General features: G+C 42.9%; 1 long non-coding RNA gene across 2 annotated transcripts in view; it reads left to right on the forward strand.

The window, feature by feature from the left end:
- The window catches only part of LOC110350581 (uncharacterized), a 221,092-nt gene continuing 201,624 nt past the window's right edge, over nt 1–19,468 (forward strand). For both annotated transcript variants that reach the window (XR_015451398.1, XR_015451399.1), the window contains exon 1: nt 1–19,468. This exon is cut by the window's right edge and continues 17,680 nt beyond it. This is a non-coding gene — a long non-coding RNA (uncharacterized LOC110350581).

A 19,468-nucleotide genomic window follows, 5' to 3' on the forward strand; every position in this document is an offset into this window, starting at 1 on the left:
TTTTCTCCTTTAATTAGTTTTCAAAATAGAATAAAAATAATTTATAGTCAACAAAATCTCATGATTACCCCTTAGTATTCCTGTTTGAATATTGCTATGATCTTTAAAATTGAGGAATGGTAATTTTAAAACTTAAATTTTCACTGCCAATTTTAGAATTATTTTTTTCTAAAGTTATTGTAAAACTAGAACAGTTAAGAAGTAGTATTTTAATCCTCTATTAGGTGCTATTGGATGGACTTTTGTATAATATTCTTGTAGCTTTAGATCCTGACCCATTTATAAAAACAAGAGACACACATCAGCAGCCTTACAATTGTTTTTATATTTGATCCATGAATTTAACTTCCAGCACTTTTCAAGGAATCAGTGGTTTGGCCAAAGGTATGTATCTGAGAACTACAGTTTTGTTTTTCAATAAGAAACATTTGAAATAACTAGAATATTAAGTATGTAATAAAGAAAATAACAGAAATGTTCTCATTAAATGAACTATTGTATATATAAACTATGTTTAATATGGTCATGCCTTTGTTTAAAGAAAAGACTATATAAAATCATAACTGGAAGTCTAAAAACATATTCCAAAATTATAGTGGTAGCTTATTTCAAGGCCAGGAGATTGTAAGAAATTTTACTTTTTTAAACATTTTTCTCTCTAATCCTAATAAGGGCATTTGTTTACTCTAGTTGTCACCATTTAAATTGTTTTTAATAAGACAAGTTAGTAAAAATTGTTATGATGAAATAATTTTTTTTCTTTCAGTTCCTGGGATCAAATCCAGGGCCTTGCACAGGCTAGGCAAGTGCTCTACCACTGAGCTGTACCACCTGCCCCATGAAACAGTATTGTGTGGCCTTTGGGAAGTGACCTGTGGCTCTAATCCCATCCATGGTGGACCAGCTCTCTTACGTGGACCTGGGCCCTTAGAGATGAGGAGAGCTCTCTGTGTCATATCTTTCTCCCACACGCCGGCCTCCTCTGCTCTCTGGTATCTCTGTCCACTAGAAGGTATCGTGTAAAGGAAGGGAGTCTGACTGTTCAGTTCGTCCATAGAAGGGAAGGAAACAAATGAGATGATAAAGCTCATGAGAAATCTTGAGCATACTTGGTAGGTAAGCTAGTAGCTTTTGAGACACAGGTGACACTCACAGGATGTGTTAAGTACAGATATGAGTGAGCAAGAAATTTGAGAAAGAAAGGTAAAATTCAGGAGATGCATCAAATTTCCAGTGGACAGGAAGAATGGGTTTTGAGATCAGTTGCCATCGCAGTGTGGTGATAGTCAATAATAATCTATTATATATGTCAAAATAAGAGCATTAACAATGTTTCTTCATAATAAATGACAGGTAAACAACATGAAGGATATGTTAATTAGCTTGATTTAATCATACCACATTATATATATGTATATATAGCATCATAAATGTATGCAATTATTTTACAATTAAAATTAATTTAAAAATATGTACACAGTGTAACCAAGTTAATAATCTATGAAGCATGCTAAGATGAATTAAATACAATATGATAGAACAGACAATGTTCGTTTGATAGAAAGCTAGAAAGACCAAATCATGACCTTGAAACTCCTGAGCTGACAACTGTTGCCATTCTACTTTCTAATGACATCCAGTGCGGTCCCATTTTGTCCCAAAGTACTGTGCTCAAGAAATGCAGATAAAACCCATACCTCTTCACCAAGTTAATTAACAAGCTACTTTTTGTTTTTTTGGTACTAGAGATTGAATCCAGGGTCTCGCACAGAGCTACATCCTCAGCCTTTTTTTCATTTTTTGAGACAGTATCTGGCTAAAGTGCTAAGCTTCCCAGGCTGGGCTCAAACTTGTGACCTCCTGCCTCTGCCTCCCAGGGTGCTGGGACCACAGGTGTGCACCATTATGCCTGGTGGGCAAGATACATCTTTAGTCAGGTAGAGCTGGTCCTTTGTCTGTCTCATTATCAACTATGAGCCATTGACCCCTGGGACCTTCTTCCTGGGCTGCCTGGCTCAAATCTCATTCTGGCCCTGAAACACCACCACAGGAAGGCTGATGGCTCAGAGAGCAGAGCATGGATTTCCTGTGACCCGGGACGCAGTTAGTGTGGTCCTTCCACTCACACCTATCTTAAGCATGGACATCAACCTCTTTTATTGATTTCCCTTGCTTATCGTTTAATTTTTAGGGTAAATTATATGAATTAAAAGTTTGAATTTGGTATGTGAGACCTCTGAGTTAGCTTGCCTGGTAATAGAGTTGGCATCTGCCACTACATCAAGGTAGCATTCCACTGGACGGCACTGAGCCCCAACCCTTCCCCACCATCTGGAGTCCTGAGGAGTGCACTGGTCACCTTCTGCTTTAAGGACTTAAAACAAGCTGTGAACATAGTGTTAGTGATGGTGGCTCTCTCATGATCGTAAGAACCTGTCCCCACTGTGATGGAATTATCACCTCCAGAGGGGGCTTTTCTCTAAGTGAACCCAGGGAAACTACAAAAGCTCCCAGTTTACTTGGGAAGTCAGTGTCATCGCTGTCCCAGTTGAATTACTTCTCATAGCTGAGACCAGATGTGTGCATTGTCTGGAACAGTGACATTCAAATGTTGTTTTCCCCTCATGTACTCTCTAATAGAATTTGAAAAGCATATACTTTTTTTGCATATTTTAAGTTGACATTTAAAATTTTTTTATTATGAGCTTAAATAGAGGGAAAAGATGTGATTTCTGATGTGGTAGTTGAGCTTAATTGTCAACTTGATTGGCTTGGGAGCCCTAGGAGATTAGTAAATTACATTTGGAGTGTGTGGGGTCATGGGGGTGTGGCCTTGGGGTCCATGTCTGGTCCCTGGCCCCTTCCTCGCTGGCGCTGTTTCCCTGCTCTGCTTCCTGGAGGCTGTGAACTAAGCAGCTTTGGTCACCACGGCCTTCCACCACGATGTTCCTGCCTTGGAACCAGCCAGCCATGGACTGCACCCTGTGGATCAGAGAAATCGCTCCTCTTTCAAGTTGCAGGTGTCAGGCATTTTGTCCAGCAACAGGAGAGCTGACTAATAACTGGAACACTACGAGTACTGACATTTCAAAATACAGCTGCTCAACAGTCTTTAAAATGTATCTAATAGGACATAAATTTTAAATGATTAAAAACATTTTGTTATAAACATTTTCAAATACATACAGAAAAAAAATGAGTATAACGAACCCTTGCATACACTTTACCCAAGTTAAATGACCAGAACTTTTGCCATTCTTACCTATTTTCCCTTGTTTTTTTCTGAGGTGCTTTAAAGCAAACACCAATCAGATTTTATAAATACTTTGATTTGTATCTCCAACAGATAAGTTTTGTCATAACAGTATCATTTATTCACAATCAAATAAATTCCCTAATTTCAAATAGTACCAATCCCATATTCAACTGTCACCTATGACTAAAAAAATGTATGATTAATGGTTTGTTCATATCAAGATCTTAAGTTTTATGCATTGCATTAAGATGATCTTTAAGTTTCTCTTTGTAGTATTTCTTCCTTCTCTCTTTTCCCTGTCCTGCCATTTATTCATATTTCTCCACTACTCATGCTTGTCCTAAATCAGAAATTAAACATAGAAACTTGATTAGATTCAGTATTTATGGCAAGAATGCATAATAAGCGGTGCTATGTTTATAATCCTGGATTCAAGGAGAAGCATTTTTTCGTTGTTCTATTCCAGTAACATCGCTAGGGATGATGGTACAGGTGACATCAGTCAATTCAGCTGCTATAAATTTTCCATTCCTTCTTAACCAAGTGATGATGTCACCAGGACACATATCGTCAGAATCCATTATTTCATTAGGGTTTAGGCAGTGAGGGTTTTCTCATTTTTTAATTTCATCTACATGTATTAGCTCTCATTCTTGTAGAAAGGAGAATTTTCTCTCATTACTTTGGTTGTTCTGAACTGCATTTAATTTTAAAAAAAAGCAGAATAAACGCAGTCCTTTTTTTCCTAGAATAAATAGTAGGTTGGTGCCCCAGCAACCTTCAGTGGCAATGATGAGAGAATGATGTTCAAATCGTTTATCGTAGTATTATTAGATACGCTGTTTCAGTCTCTTACACCTCGTTTAAATTCCCGGAGTATCCAATTTAGGCCAATGGAATTCCCTTTTAGTTGGCTTCCTGAATGCTTCTGAGGTGCTGCAAACCCTCCCTCTGCTTTTAGGTGAGATGAGTGAACGTCACATTCTGGCCCCAGCCCTGAGTTCCACATTGACCCTAAAATACTACCAACTTTAACAGGCTTTTCTTGGCAGTTGGAAACTTTACATCCTTTTGCTCCTTCATTTTCTATTCCATTTCTTCTGTAGAGTTCTGTTTCTTTGTTTCAAAGTCTCTTATAGGCCATTCGAATCACATTGCTCTGCAATAACAGTTTTTAACAATGTCCTGTGACAGGAGAGCGTGAAAACTTTCCCCTATTGAACAGCTGGTGCTGTAGTTCCCACGCAGATGCCCCCAGCCTCCTGTGCTCACAGTGGGAGGCGCTCGCGGAAGGTGCACAGACGCCGGGCCCGCAGCTGCACGTGCTCTTGGGGGCCCAGGCCTGGCGGGAAGAGACGGGCGCGGGGGTGAGTGCCAGGCGCCTCTGCTCGCTGCTTCCGGGCGTCACCCGCTGCTTCCGGTCGGGTGCGCTGAGCGCGCTCCTCCGCCGCCCCTCCGGCCCTGCCTTGCTGCGCCCCTGCGGACTGAGGCTTGAGCCCAGGCAGCCTCGACTCCTTCAGTGCGTGAGTCCCGACGGTGAGCAGGTGACTCCGACGGGGAGTGTGCGGTAATTCAGAGCCGTAGCGTGCCATAATTGAAAGCAGCCGTTTCTGAGGCCGAACGCGAAGGGGATGTGAGAAGTGTGTGCGGGACACAGTTTGGGTGCCGCTTAGGACGCCTTGGCGGGAGCAGCGGTCGGTGTCCGGCTGGGTTTGAGGCCCTGCCGCGGGCCTTGAAGGAACGGGGAGCCGGCCGGCCGAGGAAGCGCGGAAGCGCGGGTGTGGAGGCCAAGGCGCTGGAAATCGCTTTCCTTCACGCCTGCCGCCCGAGCCCCGCCCGGGAGCCGCCCGAGCCCCGACCAGGACCGCCTGGAACCTGCTATGTGCCAGGCACACAACTTCACGACGCGCTCGCCTTGTCCTCTCCAGATGGAGAAACTGAGGCACGCAGCGGCGCGTGACTTGTCCAGAGGGACACGGGCGAAGGAGAGCAGCAGGTTGGCAAACGCAGGCTCTGGCCGCAGGGCCCGTGCCCACTGGTTACTAGAATGCCCTGAAAAAGAGGTGCTGCCGTTTTCAGGATAGGGCATGAGAGGGGAGCACGTACTCGTGTAAACCCGGTAAGAAATAGGAAGTAGAATGTAGAATTCAGTGTTGGAGTCAGTTAGGCATGCATCAGTAAAACCCTCGGCGATGCCTGTATCCGTGCTCCGTTAAAATCCCATGGTAGTTTGTGTCGAGCCAATTAAAATTAACACACTTATTTCTTTAATTTCTAATTAACAATTAGTTCTCATTTGATTAGTATCTGAAATCCTGTTGTATTCTGCACATCCTGCTTAACCTGTGAATATGTTCTACTTTTAGTGAGGATGACACAGTTTTTATAGTAACAGTACAGAAGAAATATTGCATTCAATAATGATAATGGTGTCTCACTGAAATAACTCATTCCACTAACAGGAATATGAAACTCTTTTACATGAAAAAAAACTACTCATCACTAAAGTTACTACCTGGTTCACTGAAAATTAGAATTGTAATCAGGAATAAGTAAAAAAAGTAAAACTATGGCTATATTTCAAGAGCTATTTTTGAATAGGTGCATTTTCTTTCTTTTCCTTCCTTCCTTCCTTCCTTCCTTCCTTCCTTCCTTCCTTCCTTTCTTTTTGAGGCAGGGTCTTGCTATGTCGTTCAGGCTAGTTGTAAACTCACTGAGTAGCCCAGGCTGGCCTTGAACTCATGATGATCCTCTGGCCTCAGCCTCCCAATTCTGGGATTATAGGCATATGCCACCATGCCCGGCTTGGTGCAGTTTCATTTTTAAGTAGTTGGATTTGGTAATAAATACACTGGGGGAGTCGGGGGTTGCATTCTGCAAGGTGATTTGCAGTCTAATAGAATTCAGCTTGCTCTACACGGTGGATGTTGCACTTATGGGGGTTCTCCAACCAGGAGGGACTCAACTGGGGAAGGACTCAGGCCATGGTCTTAGGGGTTGGACTTCTGCCTGGAGAAGCCCGAAGTGGGAGTGTGAAGTCCTCCAGCCCTGATCTCCAGTGAGGTGATGTGCACTGAGCAGAGGGAGAGACCCTGTACTGTTTGATGAAATTCAGATTCTCGTAGTGGCCACTGAACGTCCACTGTGTGCTCAGCACGGTGCCCAGTGCCCACCGTCACCATGCCCTGTACCCTCATTACCACGAAGGTGACCTTGCCTGCTGGTGAGAAGAACGAGGTTCAGAAAGATCGTGCTGCTAAGGGCCATGTAGCCAGGGTGGCAGAGAAAAGTGTCACCTTTCCTTTCTGTAGAAGAGGTGTGGATGCTAAGCCTTGCGGTATAAGTTATAATTTCTTTTATTCTTCCTTTTAAACTTTTTTTTGGTGGTATAGGTTTGAATCCAAGGAGCACTAAGCTATATCCCCAGCCCTTTTTAGTTTCAGACAGGGTCTCTTTAAATTGCAGTCCTCCTGACTTAGCTTCCCAGTAGTATTCCTCCATAGTCTCTGCACTCTGCATTTTCTGTGAATTATCTTCGAACCTAGGAGTCAACTGTAGTTCTGAAGGGAAGTCCCCTGGCTGCCTCACTCACATGAGGGTGGGCTGGCATCAGCTGCTTGTCTGTGGGTGCTGCTGTTGCAGGAAGCATCGCACACTGAGTATTTATGAAGAGCAGGGATCCATGGGATGCCCTCCTAGCCCTGGAGGCAGAAAGTCCAGGTCCCAGGGGTCAGAGGTGCCTTCTTGCTGTATCATCCTGTGTCAGAGGGTGTGGGGGCATGACATCAGGGGGAGAGAGGAAGAAAAAGGACAGAGAGGAAAGGAGAAGAGGAAGAAGATGAAGAGAGAAGAAGGAAGAGAGGAGAGGAGAAAGGAGAGAAGACACACACATGTGTAAGTATACGCATCATGGTGGGTGCTTTGGAGAACCCTAACTAATAATCCTCTTTCCAAGACCAAGCCAACTCACAAGGCTGAGCTGGGCTTGTACCAGAAAGACTTTCCAGAAACGTGGACCAGTGCAGCCAGTCAGGTAATGGATGCTGTGGGGTCCAGTGGTGCTGTGGTTGGCATATCCGTCCCTTCCCCAAATCCTGTTGAAATCTAATTGCCACTTAACTGCATTACGTGAGGTCTTTAAAAAGTGACTGGGCCACACTGTGGCCGCCCAGCCATTAGGCCTCAGAATAGCTATGTTGGTGTAGATTTGTGATTGCAAACCAATCCTTGCTTATCTTTTTTTTTTTTTGTACTGGGGATCGAACTCGGGACCTTGCGCTTGTGAGGCAGGCAGTGGCACCACTGAGCTAAATCCTCGGCCCACCTTGCTTACCTTTTTTAATCTTGAGAAGTCCATTGATTTATCTCGAAAGTTTCTTAGACCCAGATTTCAAAAATGCACCAAGCCCACGTGTCCCCCTGAGTGATGGAAAACCAGACCTTGGACCAGGAGGATGATTAGCCGGGGGGTAGGGTTGGTGGGGAGGAGGTGCCTTTCCTAAGTCTGTGGAAAGGAAAACATCTTCCCATTAAGATAAAAACAGACATTTGGGGGTACCTTCTCTTAAAAGCAACAAACAATACATCTAAGTCAAATCAGCTAAGTCTTTGCTGGGTTTCATGGATACATGTGCGATTATCAATTTGGAGGTGAACAGAGCCATACCTCTCGTGGGTCTGCTAATGTGTGCACGGGTGACTGGACATAACGATTTTCCTGAGTCAGGCCCAGGTTGGATAGAAAGAAGTGACACTGAAACTCAGCTCACAAGTGTTTACTTTAGTCCTGTCAGAAACCCATCTCCTGGGATTACAGCATTGCTGAGGTGGATTTGTGTGTCCTTGGCATCTGAAGCAGTTTCCTCTTTTTCTTTATTTAATGAATACCGAAAAGCTGCTGCGCGCCAGCTACTGCAGTGAGCCCCGTGAAAGTGAAGTGAATAGTGCAGAACTTTAGCAACAGTGTCCCTGGGCGGATACTTCATGTTACATAACACATCGGGTAAGGCAGGGAGACCATATGGTATCTGTGATTTGCGTGTGTACTTCTTAGCATATTGTCTTAAGTCTCTTTGGCCTGATACACCAAAATGTCTCTCCTAGGTAACTTAAAAAGATCAGAAGTTTATTTTGGAGAGCCTGGGAAGTCCCAGATCTAAGCACAGGCAGTGTCTGGAGACGGTCCAGGTCCTCCCTGACCACGCCTTCCCCTGTGTCCCCATGAGGTCGTCAGGAGCTCTCTCAGGCTCTGTGAAAAGGCACTAATCCCATTCCTCGAGGCTTCTCCCTCAGACCTCTCCCTAAAGCTGTGCCTCCTAATATTCCACACTGGGGATTGCTTTCCACGTGGGAATTTCGGAAGGTGCAAACTTTCTCACCATGGCAGATAGGAATTTTTTTCTTAATTTCATCCACCCAACCAATGATTTTGAACAAGAACTTTTAGAATGTGGAACAAAGAAGTCAATTTCACTATAGCCAGCTGCTTTTTAGTCTTCTAAACCTTTTGCGTTGTGAGGGCAGATATGTGAAGGTGTGCAAATGGGAATAAGGGGAGCACCGGTATTAAATCTGGGTTGAAGTGTAGTAGGGGGAAGGCGGCTTCCTGCTCCTACGAAAGTCTGGACAGCTGGTGTCCTGCTCTGAGATCCTTTCTGCTTGCTATCTGTGGCGAGTGGCTTCTCTCCCGGTCATGGATGTCCATTCCTGATCATACATGGCTGTTGTACCTTTTAGTTGAGATCCCATTTCAGACCCCAGGAAAGAGAAAAGAAGGCCAAGTCAGCTCTGTGCCCTCTTTCTTTAGTTACAGCTCCATAGACCACTTCTCCTTATGTTCTGCTGACCAGGACTTAGTCACAGGGTCCTATGACCACACCTGCAAGGACACTAAGTCTATATGACAGGACAACAACTTTCAGAGGCCTCTACCAGCTCCTTCCACAGTCCAACCCCATGGCACAAAAACAACTGTCTTTAGAAATGCACGGAAGACATCCAGATACAATCCATTTGAATATGGCCCTTAATCCACACTGTCCGACTGATAAACAGTCCTTTTCATTAAATCCAGGTGGCCTGGAACCTGCAAAGTAGGAGTCAACACACCTGGCCCCTCACACAGCACCTACCACACGTCTGCTTGGAAATCAGAATGGGGCTGCCAGGTAGCTCGTTACTGCAAGGCCACATGGGAATGGGAAGGCTCCTCCCTGTGGGGTGGGGCAGTCTCCTTGATCAGTTCATCTGATGCCCTGGCTTTGCCTCCCAGGAAGGGTCTTCCTTGTACATTCCTTCCACCTCTGAGATGAGCCATGGAAATCTGGTCCTCAAGAGCATGGCATAGCTTTTGCAGTCTGTTTCCTTATAATATCGATATGGGATTGAGATTTGATTTAAAGGTCAGTTACAAGGTTCTTGGTCAGCTTTGGGGTTCCTTTAGCAATCTGACACTCATACCTCCTCCCCGTGAATAAACCAGTTGAGCCCATGTAACAGCCAAAGATGGCACTGAGATACTGCCTGTTTAAGCCCAGAGACTGGCCATCCACTCCCTGACTCAGCCTGTCTGTCCTCAACAAAAAAGTTCCTCTCTGAGGCCTTCTAACGTAATCAGCATGGGTGGGAAAGCAGCAAGCTTCATGTGATCTTTGACAGCTGTGCTTTTATTGAGTGACAATTCTTAGAGAACAGTGTTTTATAAAGACTGGGGCCACAGTCCATCTTCCAAAGGTACCACTGTAGATGCTACTAGTAATGGTTTCTGCTTTGGGTGTAGCAGTATCCTTCCACTCAGTAAGACCCAAAGCCTCACCTTACTGGGTGCACTGAGTTAAATTTATGTTTCAGGTCATCCACATTGTCTCCCTGTTTCCCTGCTCTAAGCCAATTCCATGTATTTTAGGTTCTTGAAGGCAACTTATTCCAGGAGGGTATCTAGCAGGGGTTCCAGCAGAAGGTTCAACTGCAGATGACAGAGCCCCATCTTAACACTGTTTTGAAAAGTGGAAGTGTATTTCTTATGTAATGGTCTGGGGTAGGTTGTCCAGGGCTGGTGTGGTACTCAGTGTTGCCACAGATTGCAGCTCCTCCTGTCCTTCCTGGGACATGCCTTCCAACCCTAGCCTCATCTCAAAGCTAAAGACGACCAATCCAGGGCCACCATTATTTCTTCACTGTAGGAGCAGAAAGAAGGAAAAAGAAAGGCAAACGCACATCATAGATCATTTCCACTAAGAAGCCACTGGCCAGAAAACATTGATACACCACTACCCAGCTACAAGAAAGACTGGGAAATGCAGTATCTTCTCCTCAGTCCTAGAATGTCATCCTGCCACGGGGATGCTCTCCATTGCCTCAGTGAGCTACAGTAGAGATGAGTCTCTGCAGCCATGTCAGGATTGCAAGTGCGTAGTTACACCGTGCAAAGTGATGGATAGTGTTCTTTGATATTACAGTAATGCCTCAGTTCATGAACGTTTTTGTTCATGAACGATTTGGTTCATGAACAGAAGCATTGGGCAAGATGTTGTTTCTATCCATGAACATCAGGTGACAAACATGACCGTGGCATCTTTCCAAGAATTGTGGGATGAATTAAGTTCATGAACCAAAATACCCCTGTATTCCTTATGCAGATATTGTTTTGGTCTTAAGAAGTTTTAGTTTGTCTTTAGGTGTTACACAAGATTTCCAGGTTGTACATAAGACAATCTCAACAAAAATCCAGCTCAAGCAAGAAAGAAACTGGGCTTATGAACCCAAAGCCTGAAGAGCTGTGGTCGCTTTTAATAAATGACTCCAGAGATTCCTGTTGTCATCAGGATTCCCTCTCACTCTCACTCTCTCCTTCTCTCAGGTCCATTTGCATCTTTTTTGGCTTCATTTCATTGTTTATATTGTTCTTTTTTTTTTTTTTTTTTTTTTGGTACCGGGATCGAACTCCAATCCTCGCGCTTGTGCAGCAGGCAGTGAAACCACTGTGCTAAATCCCCGGCCCTTTTTACATTGTTCTTAAGTGAGCAATTCCAGGGGCTTCTGCCCTGCCTTCTGTCATCAGGGCTCTGAATGACTTTCACATTGCCCAACACCTGCAACTTAAAGATGGAAAGGTATATTTTGGCTGATGGTCTCAGAGGTTCAGTGTGTAGCTGTCTGGTTCCACGGCAGAAACATCATGGCAGAAGGGTGTAGGGGAGGAAAGCTGCTCACTTTGTGGCAGCTGGGAAGCAGAAGGGAGGGACCAGGCAGGGAGATAGACCCTCCAAAGAATGAGCCCAGTGTTGCAGCTCTTCCAATCAGAGCACCTATCCACACCTTTAGCTATCAACTCTACAGTGTGTCAGTCTACAAACGAGTACAGCACCCCATGATCCAGGCACCTTCCAAAACCCCCACCTCAGAACACATGAAATCTAAATCATACCACCACTCAAGTTGGCAATTGAGCAACCATCACAAGTCCTCCAATTTATTCTGCCGTACAGGAAGAAATAAGATTGAGATGCAATAAATGTGAATTTTCCCTGGAGTCTGACTTGAACAGTTAATAACAATAATGATATCAATAATAACAATAATGGCAGTTAGTACATACTTGCTATGTGCCAGTCAACATGTGTAGCCCTTGTGTTACTTTTCTCTCATTGTTGGAATACCCAGCACCCAAAGTTAAAGGGGAAGGGGTTGATTAGGCTCACAGTTCATAGAGGTTTCAGGCCATAATCGGCTGGCTCCAAGACAGGCACGGCAAACAGGCATCGAAGAGGAGAAACAACATGGTGTGCACAAGGCAGCCAAGGCAATAAGGGGCCTTCACAGCATCTGCCCCTTTTATCTCATCCAGGCTACAGGGATTAGGGTGGTGCCAAACCAATCACTCAGGTGATTTAGTAATCATGAGCCCTTAATCCCAGCATTACACACTCTAGATTCAGCACCTTAGAAAAAGCAGGAGGCTTTGGAGGACATCTAAACACAAGCCATCCCAGCCCTTAATCTGCATTTTATCAATTTTGTTCTCAAAAACAATCCTAGGTAACAATGGGCAGGTGAGATTCTAAACATCTCCACTTTATTGATGAAGAAACCAAGGCCCAGAGAGTTATTTAACTCAACTAGACTCACCCATATCCAGTAAGTACAGAAGGCATGTTTTGCAACCAGGTGGATCTGACTGCATAGCACCTACCGGAAGTACAAACAAAGCAGAGGAGACCAGGGGTATATTTCTGTTTTTTCTCTTAAAATGTAAAAAACTCTCACTTTAAAATATATCTGTTAGAGCATTGCTTGGCTAAATGTGATGCCATAGTCTTATGTCAGATAGAAAACTGAATATAAGAGCATTACAGAAATTATTCACAAATTAGAGATTATGTTTTAATCTCTTACTTTTCTTGTTGCTGAGAGAAAGTACCTGACATTCAAAGTTAAAGAGGGAAAGCTTTTTTTAGCCCACAGTTTGTAGAGGTTTCAGTCCATAGTTGGCTGGCTTCAAGCCAGGGTGGCATGGCAGGGGGGCATCACAAAGGAGAAACAGTCCAAGGCATGGCAGGCAAGAAACAGTGAAGCAGCAAGCAGCAGCAGCAGCCTGCCTTCCCTCTCTCCCTTTATATCCCATCCAGGATATAAGCCTATTGATTGGCTCCACATATATCCAGGGTGGGGCTTCCATTATTTACACTCAGAACTATGCTAAACCCATTTAGCTATACATACCCTTAATCCCAGTATCACACACCCTAGATCCAGCCAGCTCCATAAAGCTCCACCTATGAATGTATGAGGCTTTGGGGGGGGACATCTAGACACAAACTATAATAATCTCACTTGTATATTTGTTTCTTGTAATGGTTTGAATGTCTACGTTTTTTTTGGTGTCACTAAGTAAAGAAAAAAGTGAAACCTAAATTTTTAGCTGACCGTAGGTTTTTGCCTTATTCTTCTCAGTTATAGTATATACTAGCAAAGTATGAGATCTTTTATATGATGTACTCTATCTGGATAATTTTTAAACATTGCTTACCCAGTATGTTATATTGTAGTAACACAAGTTGCTTATGATAATATTCTTTCCAATAAGACAATGAAAAAATTTTCTAAATAGGATTTTAAAGCTTTCCTTTTACAAAAGTCAATTCTATCATTTTTACACATATTTTAACTGCTTTTAGAATTCATTTGTTCCAGCTTTCCACTTCAAACTGTTACTACCTTTTTTTATTCTGATTATTTTTTGTGCATTTTAAAATCTTTTTTGTGTAGAGATAAACATACTTTCATTATACAGCTTCTTTTTCCTGCCTTGCTTTGATTCTCAGTCTCTTTAACTCTGGCTTCATTTGTCCTTTTTATTACATGTCAGTCTTTCTTCTCATGTGACACTTCCCTTCTGCCTGGTTTTTAGTTTCTGTTTCAACATGCTTCTTCTGCTCCTTTGTTTGCATCCTGGCTTCTTTTTTCCCTGAGCGCCTGTTAGCATCAGGTTTGATGGTGCCATCTCTAGCATGGGACAATGCCTGGAGGTCGTTCGCCTTCAGCAACACAAAGTGAAGAGCTACAAGCCTAGTGACCAAGTTCATCAAGGCCAGAGGTAGCCGGCAACCTTTGGTATAGTGATTATCAGAGAAAGGAAGGACGTTTTCCCCAACTGCGGTTAACACTTCTCTCGTCTCATCCTTGTCTGCTTTGTCACTTTCTCCTACCATCTTTGTGGTTTTTTTAATGAGAAACATGAAACACACTTCTTAGGAATAGAATTATGATTTTGCCTTTACATATATCAGGGGTTATGCTTTTCTTCACTATTTAGCACATTATGCTGTTTACAAATTATGCCTACACATATATTAAATCCATTTATAGCCTTTCAATGACCGCTTTATTTTCCTGTTCTTTTCTTTTTTTTGGTACCGGGGATTGAACTCAGGACCTTGCATTTGTGAGTCAGGAGCTGGAACCACTGAGCTAAATCCCCTGCCCTTTCCTGTTATTTTCTGATATTCTTTCCTCTCTTTCTTCTGTTCTTTCAGTGTTTTCTTTTGCTATCACTCCATCCACATTTGCTTGAAACAGAGTGAGAATCACTGTCAGGATCCCACCCTCCAAGAATACCGAAGCCGATGGGTCAGATGATCTTCTCTTCCTCTTTTTGTGAGCCTGTGGTCCAGCCTCTTGCTGTGATTTCTTTCAGGGGAGCAGAATCGGGGACCTTTCCTGCCATACTGTGATCTAATTGTTCCCAGCCACGTTCTTAATGTCTTTTACTCATCTTAGGTATTTTAATTGGAAGGAGTCTTAGAACCTTTACCAAGTAGACACTTTGACTGTGTCTCCTTTTCCAGGGCAGTTTCAGTGCAGTAACTTCATCATTCCCACCGTGAGCTATTTGTCCCCATGCCAGGACCATGGCACTGGGACTATGAACAGGACAGCAGTAGGAAACAAACTAAGGCAGTGCCATCCCTGTGGCCCACAGAAGTACACTTTCCTTAAATCATAATAATTTTTCATATTTTTCCTTCAAACCTTTTAAACTATCTCTACAAAACTAAACATTAATATATTGTCCTTCAGAGTCACAAGCGGCCAGATCACTGTTTCCATCTGAAAATGTACCTATCTTCTGGAAAAGTTGTATGTAATATCTCTAACCTCTCCTAGCTTTAGATTTAAAATGTTCCTTATGTTTATTTCTTTGCATTTTTGCATATCCAAAAGTACCCTTTTTTTCCTTGGGTGGAATGGTTTATTCCTCTGGTCCTACATTTGCTATGTAATTCAGTCTGACCTTGAACTCATGGCGATCCACCTTGCCTGGCTGATTCTTTAGAATCTTTTTTAGAATTTCCTTCTTCTCTAAAGAAAACCAGTTTAAGAAACATTTACTGACTTTCTTCTCTGTGGCATATATGTAATTTGAACATACAGTAATATTGTACATTGGTTCTATTCAATCATTGAATTGCTAGTAAGAATTTCACATTATGTGCTATAATATAACTTGAAATTGTCCTGCAATTGGGAAACCTTAACCAACATTTCTAAACTAAACTTGAATGATACTTTCTTCTGGTGTTGGAAATAAAATTCATGGAGAATCATTCACTTTCATTATTGTCACTTTGATTATTCACTTTCTGTGATGTTTAAATGCCATTTTATCAGCGACATCGCAGAAACTTAATGCTGTCTTTGAAGGTTATTTGTTTAAGCAAGTTGAGGAAATGGCAGGGTTTAATGACATCTCTCTGCTTTGTGTACTCCTTATCTTACAAAAGACTGCATCCAACAGACACATTTGATGTTATTTCTTTTATTGGCTGCATTCTAGCATTTTAAATTTATGATTTCTTATTGAACATACTTATGGTCATTTGCCTTTGTGTTTATAATTTCTTATTTGTATATATAGTATTGCAATTAGAGAATTTAATTGCCATTACAATGGTAATAGGATAAAGATAAGTTTTACAAATGATAATATTAAAAAAACCACATAACTCTTTAGGAAGGTTTAAATGCCATTAGAATATAAAGCGAGAAATATATGCTTGTCAAATATACAGTATAAATAAATAATTTAGATGAAAATGGTTGACTACATTTAACAAAGAGTCTACCCAATAATGAAGGGCTAAGAGTGGTTGTTAGATTTGATGTACTTCATTGGATATTGTAAGTAATTGCTATCCGTAAAAATTCTATGGCTTCTGTATAAGAGAGAGAGACATTTTGACAGGCAGCACTAGTAAGACGTGACAGCAAGCACGAATCCTTGGCAACTGTCGTTATCCTGCTGTTGAATTCACACCCAAACTGCGCTTAGACCTACGTGTTTGTTACTGAGCCCTGGTCTGTCACCATGGCCGCACTTCTTACTGACAGAACTGTTGGCCACATGCAGATTGATGCTGCAGAAATCTAAATTTGAAGAGGATGCTTTGAGTTTCAAAAGGGGGTGGATTAAAAATTCAACAGCATTTTACGCTCACACTGAAATTGCTGGTGAAATGTTCTTGATTAAGTCAGAGTTTAATTTTCACACACAAGAGAACAGATAGGTTTACATTTTCCCAGTCGTGAAATCAGCATCAGAAGAGATTTTTATAAAGCTAAAAACAAAGCAAGTGTAAGCAGATTATTCATTCTATTATATTAATTGCTTATTACATGCAATGCAGGTTTCTCATCCCAGATAGTAGAAAGCTATTGTGTAAGTTAGGTCCCTGAAAGTCAAAAGTAACAGGAAACCAAGTTGTAAGTGACTTTAAAACATAAAAGCAAAGGCCTGGGGTTCAGCCCTAGTACCACCCTCCTCCCTGGCCAGGAGCACTGGCTTTCTCACCTGAGGACCTTGGGACAGGAGTGAGTTTGGCCCCACAGAGTTAGCTCAGCCTGGCTCTCTCCCATGCTCTGCCCCTGGGTTTGGCCTGTGCCATTTGCAGAAGGCTCATCCTGCACTCCCTCTGTGTCTGGAGGGAGAAGATGGCTGTTGGACACTTCCACCTCTTTCATTAGGGAAAAGCCTTCCTCACTGGCTCGACTTGGATAATGAGCAGGTTATTTAACCTGCCTAGGAGTTGGGAGGTAGAATTCCCACCAGCCAGTGGACTGGGATCATTGAGGCTTTGCCCACTGTGGGGAACCAGAGGGAACAACTATGGGCAGAGAGAGAAAGAGCCCCTAAGACTGGAGCTTCCATAGAGAAAAGAGCCGGAGGAGGAACACAACTGTTAGAAAAATAGTCGGCGTTGCTTGATGTGACTTCTGGCTTCAGCTCTATTATATTTCACTTCCTCCAAAGCTGTATTTGTTTTCCAGTGGCATTCTTGTGATACATTTTTGCACAGTGTCATAGCTATCAAAGAATAATCTGTGCATGCCAATCCCTGCTCGAGTTCCGTTGGAAGTGTAAAAGATGTGAAATAAGGATCTTGCTCTTGCAGCCTGGGGTAGGACATCATCTGAAGACATAAGGCAAAAACAGCAATATGCAAAACGGAGTTGTCCCTAAACAGGGCTGGGAAGGGACTTAAATTGGGGACAGCCAGGCTCTAGTGGGGCTGGCCCCTCTTCATGTCTTATCAGCTCGAACAGCTTTGGTGAAGCCCTCCTAAGCTTTCAATCTGAATTTCTCCCTGTAGTAACCAGGACTTTTCCTTCACTGAATCACAGTCAGCAGTCATGAATTTAAACATGTGGCTATTTGTTTCCTATTTCCCTCTTGCCCCAGGCGATTCTTGTTTCTATGGGAGGGGTGCTAGAAAATGTGAGCTCCGAATTCAGATGAATACTGTTGACACCTGAAAGAAGCCCAGGCAAGGGTAGAGATTAGTTCACAGGTAAAAAGGCAGACATGTGAGGACCACAGAAGACCCTGCCCTGCAGGTATAGCTGAGTATTCCAGGAGGGTACTGAGTAGTACCAGTTGTGAAAAATCCTTCAGCGTGAAACAAAAAATACACCTTTATTAGGAGCAGCCCTCAAATTGCTATAATGAGCCAGTATTTTATTAGTGCGATTAAAATAGAGGAACTGAGAAGAAAACTTGCTTTTGTCAAAACTAGAGGCATCTTGGGCCAGGGATTTAGCTCAGTGGCACCGAGCCTGCCTCACAAGTACAAGGTCCTGAGTTTGATCCCTGGTACCAAAAAAAAGAAAAGAAAACTAGAGTCATCTCTGCAGGTTTTTTTCTCTTAGGTGGCACTGGGGATTGAACCCAAAGCCTCATGCATGCTAGGCAAGTGCTCTCCCACTGAGCACTTTCTGTGTTTTGAGACAGGAGTTCACCACATTGCCCAGGCTGGCCTCAGACTTGTGACCCTCCTGCCTCAGTCTTCCACGTAGTGGGATTTCCAGCATGACCATTGCACTTGGCTCGTGCTAACTATCCACACCCATTTCCACTGGGCTTGGACCAGGGTTTTGTGCATGGAAAACAGATGTGATCTTATCACAGTCTTCTATCTGGTTTTTAAATACTCCTTTTAAAAGCATATTTTCTTCTCCTTTTAGATTTTATGTCTTGACTTAGTTGTAAATAAAACTATCGAGTTCAATAGAGAGTCAGCATGATTAAATACTAACCTGGAATATCCAGGGGCCTGTAAGTTCAACAGTGCATAAGACCTGTCTCTGAACGTCATAAAGGCCAGATGTAGATGAGACGAAGACTCATCTAGGAAAAAGAGGAAAGCATAATATACCTTCTAGCTTTTAATTCTGTAATACCTCATGTTTGTGTGTCCTACATAGAGATTGTTTAAAGATTGATTTACCCAAAGTTTTATACTTCCAAATTAGGTAGTTTTAATCAATATGGCTTTAGGATTAAGTTTTGATATTTTTATGCATATAGACACATATAGCCATATTTGCTTTCTTATCACCTAATTTGTAAAGAATGATTCAAATTGGTAAAAGTAATATTTTCCTAAAAATGAACCATAAACAATAATTCAGAAATAATATAGCTGAAAAAAAAAGCAAAACATTTATATCCAAGGGAATGCCCCCCCTTTAATATTCACTTCAGGAAGTAATTTATTCCAATGATGCTGCCACTTCTCAAAGCATTCTGTGAGTTTCTCTTTGTATTTGCCAGCAGGAACTGGGCACATTTAAAAAATATTCTTGGTATTGATTTTACGGCAAAATTTAACCCTAGGTAGTTGTATTTGAATATTCCAGAAAATAAACTCTCTGGAGTTTGATTTGTTATAAAAACTAGAAAATAAAAAGTGTGTGATAAAAAGTGGCTAATTGCAGAGCTAATATGGAAAGCAGAATTTTAACCCGGTCCCCAAGGTTTCTGTGGACTGGCGTGCGTGCCTCACGCGAGTCCCTCTTGAGTGTAGATGCAGGTGCAGCTGGAAATCCAGTGAGGCGACACCCTCACGCTGCAGACGCACGCCATCGGGTGGGGATTGTCCTGGGCTGAGGAAGAGGATTGGAGGACCCGAGAGAGGCCCTGCTGACCCCCACGAGAGCGGAGTCCCGAGTGCCCAGCCGCTGGGTGGACTTGGCCTGCACCTACATGAGCTCCGCCCGGGACACCGCGGGGATTTCAGCCCCGTGAGACCCCTCGCTGGGCCGGCCGAGCACTGTGAGGGATGGACAGCGTGGGCGAGAAAGGGGTTGTTCCGCTCTTACATGGTGTGGTTGTTTCACAGCAATAGAAAACTAACAAGGGAGAGAGAAAAGGCAGGC

This window comes from Heterocephalus glaber, unplaced genomic scaffold (assembly GCF_053883595.1).
Source record: "Heterocephalus glaber isolate CG9 unplaced genomic scaffold, H.glaber_assembly_v1.0 deba00001428, whole genome shotgun sequence".
NCBI classification, from domain to species: Eukaryota; Metazoa; Chordata; class Mammalia; order Rodentia; family Bathyergidae; genus Heterocephalus; species Heterocephalus glaber.